The sequence below is a fragment of the Bubalus kerabau genome, chromosome 1 (assembly GCF_029407905.1).
Source record: "Bubalus kerabau isolate K-KA32 ecotype Philippines breed swamp buffalo chromosome 1, PCC_UOA_SB_1v2, whole genome shotgun sequence".
Taxonomy (NCBI): domain Eukaryota; kingdom Metazoa; phylum Chordata; class Mammalia; order Artiodactyla; family Bovidae; genus Bubalus; species Bubalus kerabau.
Window position 1 is genome coordinate 7,585,967 of NC_073624.1, and position 21,193 is coordinate 7,607,159.

The 21,193-nt window shown below is 49.5% G+C and overlaps 1 protein-coding gene and 1 non-coding gene across 6 annotated transcripts in view; one reads left to right on the top strand and one right to left on the bottom strand.

The window, feature by feature from the left end:
- ZC3H7B (zinc finger CCCH-type containing 7B) overlaps positions 1-19,315 on the bottom strand; it is a 55,954-nt gene extending 36,639 nt beyond the window's left edge. For 4 of the 5 annotated variants that reach the window (XM_055566411.1, XM_055566409.1, XM_055566406.1 and 1 more), the window contains exon 1: positions 19,084-19,314. The gene's annotated coding sequence lies outside the window, so the exon portion shown is untranslated. Of the gene's footprint in view, positions 1-19,083 lie in introns of all 5 variants that reach the window. The other variant, XM_055566399.1, reaches the window with a different exon arrangement.
- Positions 11,280-11,352, top strand: TRNAG-UCC (transfer RNA glycine (anticodon UCC)). The gene has a single exon. It is a non-coding gene; the product is annotated as a tRNA-Gly (tRNA).
- Positions 19,316-21,193: the final 1,878 nt, after the last annotated feature.

A 21,193-nucleotide genomic window follows, 5' to 3' on the forward strand; every position in this document is an offset into this window, starting at 1 on the left:
CCACGCCCCACATCAGGGCTCCAGCCAGACGGCCTGGGGGGTTTCCCGCCTCCAGGCTTTTCCCTTTGCCGTTCCTTCCGCCTATGCTGCCATGCTCCTCCATCCGCCTTGTTAATGAAACTCCATCCATCCTTTCAAGCCCAGTTCCTCCATGGAGCTGCTCCTACTGTCTTCAACAGCACTATCACACACTCAGTTATCCCATTTCCTGGGAGCCTGGGGTCAGACCCAACCCTTGCCCTGGAAGACAGGCTCATTGGGTGGAAAGACAACAGGGCAGCCCAGCACTGGCCAAGAAGCTGGGGGAGAGTCGGGGGTGGAGGGAAGAAGGACCATGCAGGCCTGGACCACCAGCAGCCCAGGGCGTGGCCAGAGTGTCTACCCCCAAAGCTGCCATGCCCGTGGCCACCACACTCATGGTCTCCCCATCCGTCCTTCCCCACCACCTGGGGTGTTGCCTGCCCCCACTTCCTCAATGCCATCACAGGGGTCTTTCAAACCACAGATCAGACCCCGTCCTCCTCAGCCAGAGCCTCTCTTGACCTTTGCTGGTCAATTTCCCCACACCAGCACACACCTCGTGGGAACACGTGCCCTATTGTTCCCCCACTCCGACCCCCCTGGGCCCCATTCAGCCCACGGTCTTCTCAGAAAACCTCAGGGGTCACAGATGCGTTTCTGAGTCAGCTCTCTAGGTCCTGAGGTCTGAACAGACTTAACAGAAACAAATGCTGCCTGTAACCATCCTAGTGGTAATTCCTGACAAATCTGAACCTCATGCCAGGGAATAAACATTCTCTTTATTCTCTGCCCCAGGCAGTATGAAGGCTCCGCAGCCGGAGGGCGTGAATGCGTTTCTCTGACCAGCAAACTCCCAAGGCAGCAGCGCAGCCATGCACGTGGGCTATGCAGAGGGGTTCCGATCCCCTCTGAGTGGCAGTTTCCTGCTGTGTAAATCAGAGATTACAACTAGTGCCCACCAACAGGATTAAATCACAGAAGGCACTCCTGGTACACAGGGCCTGGTACACAGCAGACAATAAATGACGGCTGTTATCAGAGTTCCTATGCTGAATATTCAAGTCAACACTTGCAGTATGTCCATTACATGCAGATGAGAAGAGGAGCCTTAGAAGAGCCCCCAGCCACCCGCGATTCCCTGGAGAAATGCCGCCCCGTTGTGGGCCTATTGAGGATTCAGCAATGAGCAAAGGTGACAAAGTCTCCCCTTGTTTATAGAGCACATGTTCTGGGGGAGGAGGGACACCACATTTAGATTTAGGGGACTTAGGTGGTCCAGTGGCTAAGATTTCCAACACAGGGAGCCTGGTTCAATCCCTGGCCAGGGAACTAGATCCCACATGCTACAGTGAAGATCAAAGATCCTGCATGCCATATGCAATGAAAGACTCGGTGCACCCAAATACATTAATAAACAAATATTTTTTAAAAATCAAAGGAACAAATAGATTTAAATCATAATAATGAAGGAGAAAATAAGGAGATAGAGTGACAGGGTGCTATAATTATATAGGGGACTTGGGAACAGAGACCTCAACGACCAGAGGGTACAAGTCATTGTGAATGTTTGGGGGAAAGGAACAGTGGGTGCAAAGGTCCTGAGGTAGAAATCGGTTGGCGTATTTGAGGAGGAGCAGGGAGGCCAGTGTGGATGGACTGGGGTGGGTACTGGGGAGCATGGTGAGTAGGAAGCTCTGCCCTACATGAAAACGTGTTGTCATTAAACAAATGAGATTTACTTAAATTTCACTACGACCCCATCAGGCAGGAAAATAGCGCTTCCAAGAGGCTAGGGAAGTTGTTCATGGCCATGTAGGGATGGTGGGGCCTGGGTCAAAAGGCCTGGAGAGATGGGCCTCAGACAGCTGCCTTAACAAATGCCAGATGAGCAAAGACAGCCCCCCCCCGCCTCCAGCCCCAGGATGCACCGAACGCCCCACATGCCTCCCCTTTCCTCAGTTTCCCTCCCCTGGGAAGAACATTTTTACAGGTGGTTGTTATGAATTAAATGTTTGTGTCCCCAGCCAAATGCATATGTTGAAGCCCTAAGTGTGACTGACTGTACTTGGAGACACAGCCTCTGAGGAAGGAATTCAGGTTTCATGGTCACGAGCAGAGGGTTCTGATCCAGTGTTTTGTTCTGGCAGACTGTCTAGACGAATATAGATTTTGGTACTGAGAAGTGGGGTGCTGCTATAACAAACACTAAACATATGGAAGCGGCTTTGGAGCTGGATGATGAGTAGAGACTGAAAAGGTTTTGAGGTGCATACTACCAAAACCCCCTAGACTGCCATGGGAGGACTGCTGGTAAAAATGTGTGTGTGCTCAGTCGCGTCCGACTCTTTACAACCCCATGGACTGCAGCCTGCCAGGCTCCTCTGTCCATGGGATTCTCCACGCAAGAATATTGGAGTGGGTTGCCATGCCCTCTTCCAGGGGATCTTCCCGACCCAGGGATCAAACCATAATCTCCTGCCTCTCCATTGGTAAAAACATGGACACAAAAGGCAATTCTGGTAAGAACTCAGATGAAAATGAAGGATAGGTTACCTGAAACTGAAGGAAAGGTGATCCTTGTTAAAAAGTGACAAAGTAATGCAAGTGATGAAACTGGGTATTTAGCAGAGGAGTATAGAAGCAGCGGCACGGGTCTAAACCAAGTCTAAGCCAAGTATAGAAGTGTTGGCACGGGTCCTCCTTATTGCTTATGCTAAAATGCAGAGAAGAGAGATGAATTGAAGGAGGGATTGTTTAACAAAAGGAACCAGAACTATCCATATCTATAGCCATAATGTATCCATATTGCAAAAAAAATGAGGAGTGTTCTGAAAAGCACACCAGAACAACTGTTTGGTGTGTGGCTGAACAACTGTTTGGTAAGGAGATTAGTACGGATCAAACCAGCCATCAGCAGAAATCAGAAACAGAGATGGGATTATAGCAGCAGAAATAATGCCAGTCTGAACTGAAGGGGACAGAGAAAACGGAATGGCAGAATGAAGGCAGACTGTCATTAAAAAGAATGAAATAATTCCATCTGCAGCAACATGGATGGACCTAGAGATTGTCATACTGAGTGGAGTAAGTCAGACAGAGAAGGAGAAACATTGTATGGCATCCCTTATATGTGGAATCTAAAAAGAAATGATACAAAATGAATTTACAAAACAGGAAGAGACTCACAGACTTAGAAAACAAACTTAGGGCTGCCAGATATTTAGGGACTTCGGGAAGGTCATGTACACACTGCTATATTTAAAATGGATCACCCACAAGGACCTACTGTAGAGCTCACAGAACTGTGCTCAATGTTAGGTGCCAGCCTGGATGGGAGCGGGGTTTGGGGGAGGATGGATATGTGTGTGTGTGGTTGAGTGGCTTCACTGTTCACCAGAAACTACCACAACCCTGTTCAAAGGCTATACCCCAGTACAAAATAAAAGCTTAAAGTCTGGGGGGAAAAGAGATCATTTTTCTTCTTGACCTTAAAAGAAAAAAAAAGAGTCCAGAGAAGGCTGGAGGACTTCTGAAATTCTACAGGACAGGACAACAGAGCTATGAGGCTACAAACATGCTCTATCCTTTAAGAAAAAGGAAATATAACCCTAAAGGTGATTCAGGGATCATCAGCGCCGCCTGCTCCATTTCAAAGGGTGGGGCCACTGTTTCCTTTTCTACAAGCCCAGAGTCTTGTTGGGGGCGGGCAAAGTGCTGGCAGAGCTGTGGGGGTGATGCTGTGCCCCAGGGGCCCAGGAAGGAGGAATATCAAACCAAAGAAGATGCTTCTCAAGCCTTAAAATCAAATGGAATTTGCCCCCCTGGGCTTTGTACATACTCGGAACCTGTGACCTCTTTCTTCTTTCCCATGAATCCCTTTGAGAAGGAGAATGTGTCCCATGCCCGTTCCACCACTGTGCTTTGAAAGCTTGTGACTTGCCTGGTTTCACAGGTTCACAGCCAGAGAGGAATTCTGCTTCAGGATGAATCATCCCTCTTGTCTCAACCATATCTGATTCAGATGAGACTCGGGACTTGAAAGTTGATGCAGGAACGAGTTGATAATTTGGGGGTTAATGTGATGGAATGAATCCATTTTGCATGTGATGAGACCATGAATTTTGGGGAAGTGGGAAGAGTAGAATCTACAGACAATGTTTGTGTCCCCCGCAAACCACATGTTGGCAGCCCTAACCACAAATGTGACTGTTAGGAAACAGGGCCTCGAAGGAGGTGATTAGGGTTAAATGAGACTATAAGGGTAGGGTCCTGGTCTGATAGGATTGATTCCTTTATTAGAAGAGACACCACACAGTTCTCCCTCCCTCTCCCTACAGGCAGGCATCACCAAGAAAAGGCCAGACGAGGCCAGTGAGAAGGCAGTTAGCCGTCTGTAAGAAGGAAGAGAGTGCTCAGTAGAAACCAAATCTGCCAGCACCTTGATCTGGGACATCTATGCTCCAGAACTGTGAGAAAATAAATGTCTGCTGTTTAAGCCACCTAGTCTATAAGATTTTGTTATAGCAGCCACAGCAGACGAAGACAGTGGTTAAAACATCACCGGTTCTCAGCCAAAGAGGGAGGTGAGTTCCTCCAGGGTGAGGGTCAGGCACGGCTTGGAGAGGGCACTTGGTGAAAGAGCAAGGAGCACGTAAGCCAAATAAATCTTGTTTCCCTCTAAAGAAAAAAGTCCAAGGAGAAAACCAAGGCCCCAATCTCCCCAGAATTCCACCACCAGACTGGGCGGTCCCCTCCCCCCAGCTCTGGGTCCAGATTCTGGTAATTTAGGAATTCTAAGTGGGACCTGACTCAAAAGAGCTCGTCTCAGAAATACAGCCGTGAATTAAAAGAGCCAACAGAAAATGACTCCCTCAATATGTCAGCATGGTATGTGACCTCACACCCAGGGGCATGCTGGTTCTAATCCAAGATCTGGCTCCCTATTAACTGCATATGAGCTGCTTAATTTCTCAGTGTCTCACTTCCCTCGCCTCTAAAACAGGAATAGTAGCTACTGTCAGGGGTTGTGAAAGTTCAATGACATGTTTGACACAAGATACGCATTCTGAAGGAGATCAGCCCTGGGATTTCTTTGGAAGGAATGATGCTAAAGCTGAAACTCCAGTACTTTGGCCACCTCATTGGAAGAGTTGACTCATTGGAAAAGACTCTGATGCTGGGAGGGATTGGGGGCAGGAGGAAAAGGGGACGACAAAGGATGAGATGGCTGGATGGCATCACTGACTCGATGGACGTGAGTCTGAGTGAACTCCGGGAGTTGGTAATGGACAGGGAGGCCTGGCGTGCTGCGATTCATGGGGTCGCAAACAGTCGGACACAACTGAGCGACTAAACTGAACTGAACTGATTTTTATTCTATAATTATTATGATTACTTAAAAAGAGGAGCAAAGAACATAAAACAGGAAATTCACAGGAAACACACTGCAACTACAGAGTCACGACTAGAGAAAAGCCCTCGCAGCAACAAAGACCCAGCACAATAAAAAATAAATAAAATTATTATAAGATAATTAAAAAAATAAGTCGGGCAAAGAATGTAAACAGGAAATTCACAGGAACACAACTCATTAAGAAAAGATACTCAGAGGACTTCCCTAGTGCTTCAGTGGTTAAGAATCCACCTGCCAATGCAGAGGACGCGGGTTCTATCCCTGGTCTGAGAAGATCCCACATGCTCCAGGGCAACTAAGCCCATGCACCATAATTATTGAGCCCTATAGCCCTGCGCTCCACAACAGAGAAGCCACTGCAATGAGAAGCCTGTTCTCTGCAACTAGAGAAAGCTCATGCACTGCAGTGAAGACTCAGCACAGTCAAAATGAATAAATATAATTTAAAGAAAAAAAAACACATTAAAACAACAGACAACTCTTTTCACCTATGAGGCTAATGAAAGAAGAGAGCCTGGTCAATGAGGTGAAGAAAAGAGCAGTCTCCAACACTGTCAACGCACTCAGCCTGTGAACTGGTGAGGTCTCTGTGAAGCAACACCTACCAAAATGAGCAAGCTGCCTACCCAGCAGCCAGCATTACTTTCTCTGTCTGCACACAGCTGGGCAGGTGAACCTGCACTGGGCTAAACCGATCATAATGGTTCTTTTCCTTACCAGTGATTGGCTTGTGCAAGGGCATGTGACATCATCCTGGCCAATAGGAAGGAGGGGAAATCAGCCAAGGGGCTTCTGGGAAAGATTTCCTTCACACTTATAATGGGACTGTACCTAGAGGGGTCGGATGGGGAGGGAAATGGCGGGGTGGGGGGTTCAAAAAGGAGGGGATATATGTATACCTATGGCTGATTCATGTTGAGATTTGACAGAAAACAACACAATTCTGTAAAGCAATTCACCTTCAATAAAAATTAAAAAAACCTTAAGAATAATAAATAAAATGGGAGTGCAGTGATTATCCCTTTTTCTGGTACTGTATAACTAGAAGCAACCTTAATGTCCATCAGTAAAGAACTGGCTTAATCAAACTACTACATTATGGAATACAACCAGCTATTTAATCTATAGGTACTGTCATGGCAATGCCTCTGTACATGGTTGAGAAAGGAAAAAAAGAAACAGATTTCAGAACATTTGGGTTTGTATGATTACATCTGTGTGTAATGTGTGTTTATATAAAGAAGGCGTTTGAGAGAATATTCTCCAGTTTCACTGGTTCTTTCTGGGAACTAGGATCTGCCAAGAGGCAAGAGCACACAGACCACGTTCCCTTCTGCTTTAAATGCCTCAGCAGGGTTTGGACATTTTGCAGGGAGAAAGTATTTGCCTTGTAATCTAAAATACAAAATGAGATGACTGACTTGACGCCAACAGCAGGACAAGGGCCAAACGGGAACCAGGAGCCTGATTTTAAACCCAGTGCTCTGGGACTGCCAAAGTATCTGTGGACTGTCCTTCCTAAGAAAAAGACCAAACCACTGACCTGGGAGCCACAAAGGAAACCCGATGTTTTTCCCACTTTGGAGAAGGGTTTGAAGATGACAGAATTTTAGAGACTCAGATCTTCCTCAGACCAGGCAGGGACTATGCTAGGTTCTCCAAAATCTCAACATCTGGCCCATGTTTGACATAGAGCAAGTGTTCAGGAAATGGTGGTTTGGATGAAAAAGAAATGGATGAATGAGTATCAATTCATTCAACCCAAGCATTACATAGATAAGAATGAATGAGTGTTGAATAAATGAATGAAAAAACTGATACCAAGATAAATTCACAATCAGGTAATAATATTTCCTCAGTGATTATGATGTTCTAGGGACTGTCATGATCCCTATACACATAGTACCTTTCTTTTTTTTTTAATATTTATTTTTAATTGGAGGATAATTGCTTTACAATATTGTGTTGGTTTCTGCCATCTATCGGCATGAATCAGTCATAAGTATACATATGTCCCCTCCCTTTTGAGCCTCCCTCTCACCCTCCCTTGTAGCTTAGTTGGTAAAGAATCTGCCTGCAGTGCAGGAGACCTGGGTTCGATCCCTGGGTTGGGAAGATCCCCTGGAGAAGGAAATGGCAACCCACTCCAGTATCCTTGCCTGGAAAATCTCATGAACAGAGGAGCCTGGTGGGCTGCAGTCCATGGAGTCACAAAGAGTCAGCACAACTAAGTGACTAACACTTACTTACCCACCTCCCACCCCACATAATACCTTTCTTAAGACTTGCATAATCATATGACATCGGGACTACTATCATTCCCAATTTGTGGAGAAGCAGAGGGCACAGAGAAGTTAAGTGACTTACCCAAGGTCACACAGCTGGAACTAGGCAGAGCTGGGATTCAAACCCTAGCAGCCTGGCCCTCAAGCCCACGCACATGGCCGTTACCTTTAGTGTTGCCCGTTAAACAAAGAGACCTAGCCCCAGGAACCTCCATCTGTCATTGCACTCAAGTCTTCCTCACCCCTCAAAATAATTCCCTCCTCAGATCCCGAATCCCCTTCTGGCGAGCACAAACTTGATTCCCTCTCTTGGTCACATTCTGTGAAAGAGTTGTCTATTCTGTCTCCACATCTACACTTCCCACTCCACTCCCCAACTCACGACAAGCCCACGCTCACTCCACTGAGGGTGCTTGCCAAGGGTCCTCCCTGTCCCAGGGACCTCCTACCTGCTGAGTCCAGGAGGGGCCAGTTTTTCACTGGCCTTTTCTGGGACTGCTGGCTGCATCTGTGGGTCCTTGTCCTTGTCCGCCCAGGTCTTCAGCTTCAGGGACAGTGCTCTTGGTCTCCTCACTCCACCTGCTCCCCCTAGATGAGCTCTTGCATTTCATGATCTCATGAGTCATGTCGATGACTCACAAATCTATTCCTCCCACCAGGCTCACCCCCTCCCCAATATTTCAGATTCGCATCTTTTACCTTGTGGGAAATGCTACCCAGATGCCCAATACCCAGGCTGCTTATGACCTCTGTGCCTTTCCTAATCCTGAACCCTCTACCTGGAATGCCCTCCCCCTCCCCACCCACACCCCCAGCCAACTCCTACTCATCCTTTAAGACCCAGCATGGATGCCTCTGTGTTCAGAAAGTCCTCCTTGGTGTCCATTCCAGTTGAGCTGAGTGTTCTTCCGACTCAATACATTCCAGACTTAACTCAGCAGCTTCTCCCCTAATCCTGCTCCTCCTCCGTCATTCTGCAACTCTAGTCATAGATCCAACCATCATCCTTCTCTCAGTCAATCTCCAATTCCAGCTTTACCTCTGAAACGCTTGTCCACGCTTCTCCCACCACCTCCACAAGCAGGCCTTCCATCACCTCTGACCATTGTGCTCCCTGCAATCTGCTGCCATTTGCTGGTCAGGGATCTCTATCTAATTTACATATCAGCATCACTCCCTTGCTCAAAACCCTTCCAGATGCGTGCACATACCCACATGGATGTAGGTTTAAAAAAATGTGAGGACTTCCCTGGTGATCCAGTGGCTAGGATTCGACCCTCCCAATGCAGGGGGCCCAGGTTCAATCCTTGGTCAGGGAACTAGATCCCACAGGCCACAACTAAGAGTCTGCATGTCACAGTGAAGTTCCTGAGCACCGAGCACCATACAACTAAGACCCAGTGCAGCCAAATAAATAATAAATCAATTAAAAAAAAAAAGGTGAAAAGTGAATAAGCTCTGTGGTCCAGTAATGTACCAATGTCATTTTTCTGGTTTTGATATTGGCTATATATCACCATCAAGGGAAGCATAGTAAAGGGAACCCTTTGTTACCATTTTCGCGACTTCCTGTGAATAAAAAGTTAAAAACAAACAAAACCTTCCATGACACCCACTACCAGGAGGACAAAGGCCAGGCTGTTCATCCAGAGCACACAGAGCCCGTGGCCCGGTCTGGAATGTGACATTCCAGCAACTTTGGACCACGCAGTTTCCTGTTCAAGCTGCCCGCTCTTTCTAGAACAACCCTGATTAATGCCTGTTTCTTAAAGCTCAGCTGAAGTGGCTTTTCTACCAGGAAGGCTGTCTGCCCCAAAGTCCACCCTAGCACAGCTCCCCAAGCTCACAAGCACGGCGGCAATCCTAGTTAACTGAAAGTATGTGTTCATATTCCCATTCTCTCCCTAAACTAGGTGCTCCTTGAAGGAAGAAGCTGTATCTGCTTTATCTCTCAGCAGCACAGAAAAATACACTCTGAGTAAGTACAGTCTCATGAAAGCTGGAATAAAAGTGAAGATGCAGAGTTCAGTCACCATTTATTGAGCACTTTCTCTTACCGGATATTATTCTGAGTTGTTTGTTCAGTTGTTAAGTCTTGTCTGACTCTTCGGAAACCCCATGGGCTGGAGCCAGCCAGGCTCCTCTGTCCATGGGATTTCCCAGGCAAGAACACTGGAGTGGGTTGCCATTTCCTTCTCCATGGAATCTTCCTGACCCAGGGATCGAAACTGCATCTCCTGTATTGGCAGGGGGATTCTTTACCACTGAGCCACCAGGGAAGCCCTGGTGAGCTTTAACTATAATGCTATACTAAGATACTATCCAATAAAATAAATTAATTTTAAAAAGATACTATATACCAATAGAGTAAGATACTATATATAACATACTATAAGATACTATATATAACAAGATACTATATATAACATTAAGTATACCGCTTAATCCTTATAACACTCCTTAGGAAAGTACCACTATCACCCTCATTTTACAGGTGAGGAAACCAAGGCACAAAGAGATGTAAGTGACCTGCCAGGGTTAGTTACTAAGTGACGAAACTGGGCTTTGAACTCTGGCAGTGGGTTCTGGGGCTCAGTGTCACATCCCAACTCAAAAGTGCTCCCCCACCCCCAGAGGCTGTCTTCAGCCTGGACCTGCACTCCACCTCCCCCCGCAACCCCCGGCACTCACCGCCCCACCGCAGTGTGCAGACAGGTTACACACCGCACGAACACTATCTGAGCTTACGTCATCTCCATGCCTGGCACTTCTCCCGACTCACCAGGCCCTCAACGGCTACCCAGAGAGACCAGGAAGGCTTTAATTCCATGGTCTCTGACCTCACTCATCAGCTCGCCGGGTCTGCATTTATCCCTTCCCCTCATCCTCATCCATCCCCCATCTGTCCACTGGACTTCCCTCTGCTCCAGGGAAGTCATTTCTGGAGGTCACCTGCTGGGTGTCCAGCCACTTCTATGGCAGGAGTTTTGAACCTGGGTCCCAAGGAGAGAACTCAGGAGTCTGTGATCTTTTTTCAGGGGTCTGGGAAAACACAACTTTTTTCACAAACTTCTACCACATACTGACCATTCCCCTCCAATTAGGAACACAGGCAAAACACCCCAAGACGCCAGGCACAGAAATCACAGCTTTTTCCCTGTCACATTTCAGCTGCTGCAGACACAACAGAATCTTGGTTCACGCTCACCCCAACTTTGAAATTATGGTAGTTACATAGACTCACTGCTAGTTCTTATTTTTTAGTGCAATGATTTAAAAAAGATCCAAACTGTAGTTCAAGAGCATTGATTTCCTTGGTAATCCTATGTGTTTTTACCATATGCATCTAGAAAGAGTATTCTGAGAAGGCATTCATGGATGCCCCAGGCTGCCTGACAGGTCTGCAGTACAGAGGGTGTTGAGAAGCCCTGCTCTTAGGATCAGGTTATTTATCCCTACAGTAATCTCAAAAATAGGTGCTCTTATCCCCACTTTCCACCCAAAAGCGAGGCCTGCAAAAGTAAAGTCTTTTTATTAAAAAATAAAGAGACCTGGGGACTTCCCTGGTGGTCCAGTGGTTAAGACTCTGTACTTCCAATGCAGGGGGCACAGGTTCGATCCTTGGCTGGGGAACTAAGATCCCACATGCAGCGTGGAGCGGCCAAAAAAAACAAAAAACGAGGCTTGGAGGACTCTGTGACTTGTCCAAGGCCACACTGCTCCCAGGGAAGCGGGCTGCAGGTATGTTCAGGAATGGACATGCAATGGATACCCACAGGCCTCAGCAACCTGTAATTTGTTTCTTTTAATTGGCCACCTTGAACAGAAACCAAGGTTCAAGAAACTTGCCCCAGGCCTCCTCCGGCGCCCCACCATAAGCCAAAGTAAAAGCAAGCATCAGCAGCAAGGCCTAATCCCCACCCTTCCGCAGCACCCTGGCTCCAAAGGGCTTTGATTCAATACTTTCTTCACCTTGTCTTTCTCCTTCCCAGCAACCTAAGGGCCCAATTGCACAGAAGGGTTCAAACCTACATCTCTCTCCAGGGGACCAACGCTCTGCTCCTGCTTCTCCATCAAGACCCACCTGCTATGCTGCTAAAGTGAGACATTTGAACAATAACTCTTTTGTTGTTGTTTTTTTTTAATAGAAAAGTAACAGAAGCTTACTCTTGGGAGTTATGGGCATGCACACATTAAAAAAAAACAACAGAACTCACCCAGGGTCCCAGAGCTCCTACTGACTGCTTACTATTCTTTTTTTTTATTTTTTTGAGCAATTTGAAGTCACTGCTCCTGTTCATGGGAGAAGAAATCCTTGTGGTCCTAACACCTGAGCACCAAGAGTTTCATGAGCTGCTCTGCCTGCATCATGGGCTGAAGAGAGGCCAGAGCAGTGCAAAGGGCCCCGAGCTGGGTTCCCATCATAGCCCTGACCCATGCTAACTTTCACGGCATCAGTCTGAGCCTCTGTTTTGTCCTTTATAGGATGGAGCTAATGATATCCACCTTGCAAGACTAATGATGACACCTGTGTGCTCAGTCGTGTCCAACTCCTAGAGCCTATGGACTGAGTCTACCAGGCTCCTCTGTCCATGGGATTCTCCAGGCAAGAATACTGGAGTGGGTTGCCATTTCCTCCTCCAGGGGATCTTCCCAACCCACAGATGGAACTCGCGTCTCCTGCATTGGCAGGCGGGTTCTTTACCGCTGAGCCACCACGGAAGCCCTGCTTTCTGTCTAGGCCACTCTTTCTGGGCACGGGCTGTTCTGGACCACTCTGCTACTACTGTTCATTTACTCAACAAATAACCACAGAACACCTTTGTGTGCAGTGGGCTCTGCCGGAGCCGAGGGAATGAGATTAATGAAGTCCCTGGCCTTGGGGAGCTTGTGGTTCAGGCGTGGAAAAACAAATAAAAAGGTCAGTGTTAAATGCACAAGACAAGCAGAGATACAGATAAGAGCTACACAGAAACTAAAATAGGGAATGTGGCAGGGAATGACGGGGGTGGGGGCAGCTGGGAGCTTAGGGAAGGCCTGTCCTGAGAGGTGGCATTTAAGAGACAAGGAGCCAGTCACGGGGACACGGGAGGTGGGTAAGGGCGCACCTGGCACCGGGTGCAGCTTGGGGAATGGCCCTGAGGTGGGAACAAGCTTAGAGTGTTTAAGGAAGAGACAGAAGGCCAGTTGAGGCTGCAGGACTGGAACGAGAGCAGGTCAAGCAGGAAGCAAAAGGGGCAGGGGACAGGCTGGGGCTGGTCAGAGAGCTACACGCAGGTCACTCTGTGCGAGAGCCAGCTCTGTGCTCCACGTGTGCTGGGAAACCACCGGAAGGTTTTCAGCAGAGGACTGACAATCTCATCTATTTTTTAAAATATTTATTATTATTATTATATATTGGCTGTGTGGCATGCAGGATCTTAGTTCCCTGACTAGGGATCGAACCCATGCCCCCTGCAGTGGAAGTGCAAGTCTTAACTATTGGGCCACGAGGGAAGTCCTGACAGGGTCTCCTTTAAATTTTGAGAAGACTCCTTGGCTGCTGCCTTGGGAGTGGGTCCTAAGAGGCGAAGGTAGAAGGTTAGTTAGGAGGCTGCCTGGTGGTCAAGGCCCAGATCAAGGTGGGCAGTGGAGAAGATTCAGGAACATTCTGGAGGTTATTCAGTATACATAGCCATCACACTGGGTGGTCTTCATAACTTTCAAAGTTCCTTCATTTAAGTTTCAGAGCCAACCTGAGGCAGATGGGACTGAATCAGCAAGGCCATTTCACAGACCAGAAGACTGAGGCCAAGACTGAGGAGGTACTGGTGCCCCGCTCATGCAGCTAGTGTGTGCTGGAGCAGGGAACGAAAGCCAGGACTTTGGACCCCTCTGCCTGCAGAGGGACAGGGTTTGACACAGAATGCTCCAGAGCTTAGAAGAGCCTCTGAAAAGGGTCACAGTCTCGACCTTTGCCTGCAGCCCTCAGGGAAGTGCTTGATAGACACTCGCTGGCTGACCCCAGCTCTAGGTCTCAGGGTATCTGACACCCGGTTGGTCCCTTCTCTGAGTCACGCTGTGGACAGAGCAGGAAGAATTGGAGGGTGGGTGGGTCGCCCTTTGGTTTCTTTTGACTAACAGATTTCTCTTATCATGAAGGATTATCATGAGGATGAATGAGAGACTAGACACACATGTTAGATAACTAGGGTTTCCAGGCAGGTAAGAAAAGAGCTCAAGGGACTTTACTGGTGGTCCAGTGGTTGAGAGTCCACTGTGCAATGCAAGGGACACAGGTTCGATCCCTGGTTAGGGAACTAAGATCCCAGGTGCTGCGGGACAACCAAGACCGCACGCTCAGGAGCCTGTGTGCCACAACTAGAGAGTCCGCGTGCCGCAAGGAAAGATTCCACATGACACAATGAAGATCTTGCAACTAAAACCCCATACAGCCACATCGATAAATAAATATTTTAAAAAGAAAAAGCAAAAGAGCTCCCTGGAAACTGAAATAGCTTGACAGCATCTCTCTGGCAGGGCAGCTAAGACCTCCGACTCGGGCTTGGGCTCCCCCTGACCCTCCTGCTCTACCTCAGTCGTATGATCTGGGAACCTTAGTCTTCTCATCTGCAAAATGGGGCTGCTAGCAGGTTTGGTAACAGAAGGCACACAGAAAGCGCAAGTACAGGGTGGGCACACAGCTGCGTCCAGCTGTGGTGGTTGCTGGCACTGTAGCTGCTGTGCCCATCAAGCTTGAATCTCAGGCTTTGATCCAGAGCTCAGGAAATGCTACTGAACTGAAGTCAACTCTAGACAGCTCCTGGATGCAGAAAGGCTGCCTCCCCTTCCCTCTGGGCCTCCAAGGCCTGATGGTGAAATGGCGTTAACACACCTGCAGAAGCCATCAGGGCGCTTGCAAAGAAACAGACTTACTAGGAGAAATAAATAAGGTGGGAAGGAGCCCCATAGCTGGTGTTGACAGAGAAAAGGAAAACGAGCCCGTTTTCTATGGACCATTAAATGTGATGAAAGGAGCTGGCTTCCGTGGAGGCTCCAGGGAGCTGACACATAGCCGTCACTTCATCAACCCCAGCTGAAGTTGCAGTCAGACTTCCTCAGAGGACACCTCCACCCTCTGCTGTCTCAACTGTACCACCACCAGCCCCACGAGTCTCCTGCCTCCCTCCTGCCTAGCCTCACCTGGTCCCCCAGTGGGCCAACTCAAGAGCTAGACTGCCCCGGTTTGACCTCCAGCTCTGCCACTTACAGGATGACATTTAACCTTTCTGTGCCACAATTTCTCCATCTGTAAAATGGGGATAATTGTAGCACCCACCTGTATATGGCTATCATAAAGATTCAATAAGCTTATCCAGGAGAAAGCACTCATAACAGCTGGCCACTAGCTAATCGCTGGATTGGTGTTTGTGAAGTTACTAAAAAATTTTAAACTCCCCTAGTTCCTCTCATAAAGAAAGCTGAGCACTGAAGAATTGATGCTTTCAAACTATGGTGCTAGAGAAGACTCTTGAGAGTCCCTTGGACAGCAAGGAGATCAAACCAGTCCATCCTAAAGGAAATCAGTCCTGAATATTCATTGGAAGGACTGATGCTGAAGCTCCAATACTTTGGCCACCTAATGTGAAGAATCAACTCACTGGAGAAGACCCTGATGCTGGGAAAGACTGAGGGCAGGGGGAGAAGGGGGCGACAGAGGACGAGATGGTTGGATGGCATCACCGACTCAATGGACATGAGTTTGAGCAAACTCCAGGAGATGGTGAAGGATGGGGAAGCCTGGCGTGCTGCAGTCCATGGGGTTGCAAAGAGTCAGACACAACTGGGCCACTGAACAACAAAGTTCCTCTCATATGAGTCTCCTGTCCCAATCCCCGGGCACTGGGCTTCTCCTAGAGGTTACCATAAAACATCATCAACTCTCAGAGTTCCTTTTCAGAAAAGGAAACTTGGGCCCAGAGAACCCAAGGGACCACGGTGGCAGAGCCTGACTTGAACCTGAACTCACACCTGCCACCCGCACTATGGACTGTTCCAGACAACCTGCCCGGTCTGACTGTACACAGCCCTGCCTTTGTCCAGCTCAGCGCCTCTCCTTAGAATGCCCTTTCTCAACCCATCTTTCTAACACGTTATTCTTTTTTTTCCTTTCCAATGTTTTAAGTGGCACTTCTTGGAAGACCTTCCAACCCCCAGGGCAAAATAAATCTTCTTCCTCTACACGGGGACATTATTCAATTTGACAAGACAATAGTTGATCGTGTCTTCCTGGCACTTCCACGGGGGCTTGGGACACAGAGGGTGAATCAGAACCAGTTTCTGTCCTTGGGAGACTCGGGTTAATCATCCGTATCCTTCTCCTTTCCAAGCACAAGCTCCTCGGCAGTATCAAATCAGGCGCTGGCAGGCAATGGGAACTGAGCTCGGATCTCCATGCTCGGGACCCAGTCTCCTTCCACCACCAGTCTGCCTTCTAAAATCAGGCTTCCAGTAGCTGCCTGAGAGGACTTGCACTGGGCCAGCCCCATAAGATCATGGGACACAAGGCTGGTTCAGTGAAACTCTGGCCCTGGGGAGCCTGCCGACCTTTCAGCCTGGGTCCCCACCCCTAGAGCATTTGCCAGTTCAGACTGTCTGGGTCCCTGTTGTTGCTCTCCATATTTGGGATGGAGGTGGTCCAATTCTGACACCATGTAGCCCACTCAACTGTCACACAGGACTGGCTTCAAATCCAGCCAGGTGACCTTGGGTGACCAGCCACATAAATCCTGTGTTCCTCAGTTTCTTCATCTGTGAAATGGAGATAATAGTGCCTACCCCTCACGGAGCCGCTGGAAGAATCAGAGAAAAGGTACATCAACCTTCCAGCGCAGAAGCAGTGGTGCGGAGCCCAGAATTCCCTACTTTTTCTCCACCCCAGCCACACCTCCTCATCCTTTCAAGCTCAAGATCCACCTGCTGGAGGAAACCTTCCCTAACTTTTCCAGGTTACCCTGAGAGCTCTCTCTTCTCTCCGCTCTCACCGCCTGGACCCCAGTATTGATCATCTTCTTGTTCTCTCATTGCTTCACTAGAGTTAACTTTTCTCTTTCCAGCCAGCCTTTAAGTGGCAAATTCAACCCAAGCCGACTCCACAGCATCACACTGTACACCATAAGAGGCTCTTGAAGACTAATTTGCTAAGGTAGGCAGGGCTCTGGGAGAGGGTGAAGATTTGCAGGCAGAAAACGAGGCAGGAATCCTAACTCTGTTGTGTGACTTTCCAGGAAGACCTTCAACTCTCTAAGCTTCAGATCTCTCATCTGGAAAATTAAGATTGAAAAATATCTAGCTGACATGGTTGCTATGGAGGACAGATGAGAGAACATATGTGGAAGCCCTTTTGTTATAAACTAAAAAGTGCTATTTAAGGGATTATTATGTTTGGATTCTCAAATCCAAACCTACTGATGCCTCAACTGTCCTATACTTAAGATTCAAGAGCCCAGATCATCCCACAGAGCTTCTTAGCCCCAAATAGTCCACCAAAACCCACATTCTTAATTGTTCATCCTAAACAAAAAGTCAGCAGTCATTCACAGTATTCATGGAACCTCATCCCAGTACGAACGTGCATGCATGTTCAGTCGTGTCCGACTCTTTGTGACCCTGTGGATTGCAGCCCACCAGGCTCCTCTTTCCATGGGCTTCTCCAGGCAAGAATACTGGGATGGGTTGCCATGCCCTCCTCCAGATCTTTCTGATCCAGGGATTGAACCCAAGACTCCTGCATTGCAGGCAGATTCTTTACTGCTGAGACACTGGGGAAGCCGTCATCCCAGCTCAGGGATCACAAAAGTTCTCTCCCATCCTCAGATCTCAACCCTTCTGGAACAGGTTTCTTCTTCCCAGCTTAAGGAAGCCCACACCTCAGACCTGCTCTAATTGTGATCTGCTGGGCATCATTTCTAGCTTGCAGTCCAATTTCCAAGGGAAGTAAAAATGGGGAAAGACAACCAAGGTGGGTATGCTTGTATTTGCAGAGAGGAGAAGAGGAAGACTTGGTAACAGAATGAAAGATTCTGCTGGAATTTTGTGTCCAGCAGTTGCTAAACGTACTATAATTATCCCATTTGTGTGAGGATTCAAGGATCTGCATTCTGCTATTTTCATGGAACTTGATGAACTGCAAGCTCTGAGGGAAAATGCTAAGAAGTTGGGGTTCAAAGTCTTGTACCCAGGACCAAAGTCCCAGTAAGCAGCCCCAGGGAAATGAAATCCCTGACAAAGCTGCTGGGGGCCCCCAGTCCCCCACTCTGGGCTCAGCCCCCTTCTCCAGCCCCTACTTTTCCCCACAGATAGCATGTAGGCATCACACCTATCAGAGTCCATCAGAGTGAATCCTGATTTTTTTTTTCTCCTGGGAATACTGCTTTGTCTCTGTTAAAGACCCCCAAATCAGGCACCTATAAACGTCCTAGTCGGTCCGATTTTAGGGGGAAATCAGGGAAAGAAAGGGGCAGGCCGGGAAGGGTCCTGAGGCCCGCGGAGGGTAGTAGAGGGGTCCGAGGCCGCCGTGGTGGGTGGCTCTCGGGGACCCATATTCAGGGGGCGCCCCGCAGGCACTGGAGCTGTCCCCCGCAGCCCCTGCGCGCACCTGGTCAGACGACGGAATCCTCGCAGGCCTAGGAGTCCTGGGACCGATACCACGACCGGAAATGCCCCCCACCCAGACCGCGCCCCCCTTTCCTGCCGCCCTCTCCCCCGGGCCGGGCCGCAGGCCCCGGATCCCCGGGCTCGCGTGGCCGCCGCAGCCCGCAGGGGCGGCCCGTTGGCGGCCGCTGTCCTCCGCCCGCGCTGCGGTCCCTCCAACTCCCGGCGCTGCGGGGCCAAGGCGCACACAAAAGGAAGGGGAGCGCTGCCAGCGACGCCCCCGCCAATCGCCAATCCCCTCGAACCCCATCGCGGGGGCCCGCAAAGCCTCCGCGCACCCCAAAGCTCCGGACGCCCAAGAGAGAGCCCCCCACGCAAGAAATTCCGAGACACCTCCCGGGGGCTTGCAGAGGCGGTCAAATCACCCAGCGGCAGGTGCCCCCGGCCGCACAATAACTTTGAAACTTTGGGGCTGGGCGCGGGGGCCGGGAGGGGGAGCCCCAAAAAGAAGGAAAGGGGGATTGAGGAGGGGGAGGAAGCTGTGTCTTTATTTTTGCAACATGCACTCTCCGGGCGTCCCCAGCGCAGCTCCGGCCGGGCCAGGGGTCCCCGCGCCTCCGCCCGGCCCGGCGCGGCCCCCAGGTACCCCGAGCCCTTCCCGCGCCGGGCGCCCGTCCGCGGTCGGGCCCCCGGCCTCTGCCCCGCGGGGCTCGGGCCGCGCGCTGCACTCACCTCGGCCGGGCTGCGCTCCCCGCGGGCCTGCGCCGAGCCCGATAAATGGTATGCTATGACTAGAGGTATGATTACGTTATTATTATTAGTAATAATAAGAGTAAATGCTATTTAATTACGGGCAGCCGCATCCTGCTCCCGGCGCCGCGGCCCCGGCAGCTCCGTCCATGTGGCTCCGGAGCGCTTTACTTTCATTTCCAGCCCCCCCGGCCGGCCGCTCGCGGCAGCACCCGCTGGAGGCTCGGTCTCCCTGCAGTCCCTCCTCCTCGGGTCCTAGAGCGCGGCTTCCCTCGCCGGGTGCCGGGGGTGGGCGGCGCGGGCCGCGCACCTGGGGGCGGAGGGGGCGGGGAGGTCCCCCTTCCTCGCCGACAGCTCATGCCTGGAATTCACCTTTATTTTCTTTGCAAGTGTCCTGCCCTCTTAGGGCTTTTCTCTTGGCGATTCTGCATTTCTGGGAGGGTGCTGGTCTCCCTGAGCGCCTCCGCCCTTCCTCATGCATGTAAAGAGCACCCCCTCCGCCCCCGCCCCAGAGTTTCTAGCTGCTTTCAGTGTAGGCTCCCCCAAAACCCTAGGAGCCTTGTGCCCTTTTCAAGAGTGGGGACCCAAGGTTGTTGTTTGTCTAGGATCTTTCCCTAACGGATGTGAGGCCGCTTAGAAGACCCAGTGAATAGGGTGGCAAAGAGTGGGACACGACTTGACGACTGAACAAAGAAGACCCAAAAGTTAAGGGGAGATCACCCGGAGGAGAAACCAGCTGTCGGAGGCTCTGGCACTGCCTCAGAGCTGGCCAGGTCCAGGTTGGATTTGAATCCAGAGCTTCAGATCCAAACACCGTGTCATCCATCCCACCCTACCATTGATTCCTAGAGTTCTTTTCCCTCTTCATTTTACACACATGTATGTATATGCACATAACTTTCTTTATTGAGGGGGGACTTCCTTGGCGATCCAGTGGTTAAGATTCTGCACTTCCAATGCTGGGAGTGCAGGTTTGATCCTTGGTTAGGGAACTAAGGGGCTTCCTCTGTGACTCAGGGGAAGAATCCACCTGCAGTGCAGGAGATACAGATTCAATCCCTGCGGCAGGAAGATCTCCTGGAGGAGGAAATGGCACCCCACTCCAGTATTCTTGCCTGGAAAATCCCATAGACCGAGGAGCCTAGCGGGCTACAGTCTTCCTGGTCACAAAGAGTCGGACACGACTGAGCACTTGTCCCAACAGATTAGTGGTAAAGAATCTCCCTGCAATGCAGGAGACACAGGAGATGAGGGTTCTATCTCTTAGTTGGGAAGATCCCCTAGAGAAGGAAATAGCAACCCACTCCAATATTCCTGCGGGAAGATCCCATGCACGGATGAGCCTGGTGTGCTACAGTCCATGGGGTCTCAGAGAGTCAGATACCACTGAGATCCAGGCACGCAGGAAACTAAGCTCTCACACGCTGTGCAGTGAGGTCAAAAAAAGAAAATTATTTAGTGAGGATCAACTGTGAGATTTGTGAAGATTTTATCTTTATAAATGTTATCATTTCCACATTTGTGCCGTACAGTCTTAGGAACTGGAGGTACATCACTGAGATGAATTTTAAACATGTGGCAAATGTTGGGAGGCACAAGAAACTTAAACAGTTTACCTAATTCTCACCATAATCTTGGAAGATGGGGTTTATCATGCTCATTTTACAAATAGAAAACTGAGTCAGTTCAGTCACTCAGTCGTGTCTGACTCTTTGAGACCCCATGAACCGCAGCACACCAGGCCTCCCTGTCCATCACCAACTCCCAAAGTTTACCCAAACTCATGTCCATTGAGTCGGTGATGCCATCCAACCATCTCATCCTCTGTCATCCCCTTCTCCTCCTGCCCTCAATCTTCCCCAGCATCAGGGTCTTTTCCAATGAGTCAGTTCTTCACATCAGGTGGCCAAAGTACTGGAGTTTCAGCCCTTCCAATGAACACCCAGGACTGAGCTCCTTTAGGATGGACTGGTTGGATCTCCTTGCAGTCCAAGGGACTCTCAAGAGTCTTCTCCAACACAACAGTTCAAAAGCATCGATTCTTTGGCACTCAGCTTTCTTTATAGTCCAACTCTCACATCCATACATGACT